Source organism: Seriola lalandi, unplaced genomic scaffold (assembly GCF_002814215.2).
Source record: "Seriola lalandi dorsalis isolate HSWRI2012SDOR001 ecotype SW California unplaced genomic scaffold, Sedor1 jcf7180001979481, whole genome shotgun sequence".
NCBI classification, from domain to species: Eukaryota; Metazoa; Chordata; class Actinopteri; order Carangiformes; family Carangidae; genus Seriola; species Seriola lalandi.
The window spans coordinates 1-947 of record NW_019450147.1 but is presented as its reverse complement, the minus strand read 5'-3'; the positions used below and the strand labels follow the sequence as shown (position 1 = coordinate 947).

Here is a 947-nt window from a genome sequence, read left to right as displayed (position 1 = left end):
ATGAATGAAACTGAGAGTAATGTCCTTTGTACAGATTGAAATGTGAGTAGTGAAGTAGATGCACCAAGCAGCAGGCACATTCAACATTTCTCCATGAATTTTCTAGTTATTATTATGCTATCAGTCACACTTGAAGTAACTGATTTTCAGAATGTCTTCCTCACCTGCCAGGGACTCCCTCCTGGTTTCTCCAGGACTCCACCCACAATACGAGTTGTCACCCTGTCATTCTCTTCCTCTTCTCCCCCAGCCTCACCTCCCTCCCTCTCATCCCCCATCAACCAAGTGTCATTTCTTCTTTCCTGTCTTGATGTGGAGTTCATTGTCATCCTCTCCTCCTCTGTCTCTGTAAAATTCAGTTTAAGGTCCCAGTTTTCAGTGATGTTGCCGTGTGTCTCCATGGTGATGTTGTCCCATTCAGAGACGTCCCACAGAGAGCGACCACGGTACAATATATGCATCTGCTGGCGACCACACGGGAACAACACTGGAAAGGGACAGGATGCAAAGACTGACTCTGAACTAAGGAAACCTCGTCATCCAGGCTCATCATGTACTAACAGTAGTAAACTGTGCAGTAGTTATAGTAACAGTGGTATAATGTACAATAGTTATAGTAGTAACAGTTGTATAATGTGCAGAAGTTATAGTAGTAACAGTTGTATAATGTACAGAAGTTACAGAAGTAACAGTAGTTTAATGTGCAGTAGTTACAGTAGTAACATTAGTTACCTGTAGAGGAGCAGCTCTGTCCATCTGGATCCAATTTGAATCCCTCAGCGCAGCCGCACTGAACTCCCCCCCCCCCTGTCAGATCCCTACAGTACTGCAGACAGCCTCCGTTTCTATAGTGACACTCCAACACCACTACACACAGTACAAATCCAATTGTTACTATAATATCAATATCACACATCAAGGTTATTGATACTCTGTTGTATTGATAT

At 43.3% G+C, this 947-nt stretch overlaps 1 long non-coding RNA gene across 1 annotated transcript; it reads right to left on the bottom strand.

Annotated features, from left to right (window-relative positions):
* Nucleotides 1-98: 98 nt before the first annotated feature.
* On the bottom strand, nucleotides 99-926 carry LOC147820178 (uncharacterized). The gene is made up of 2 exons (XR_015437467.1): nucleotides 733-926; nucleotides 99-487 (listed from the first exon to the last, which is right to left on the bottom strand). It is a non-coding gene; the product is annotated as an uncharacterized LOC147820178 (long non-coding RNA).
* Between the last annotated feature and the right edge of the window lie 21 nt (nucleotides 927-947).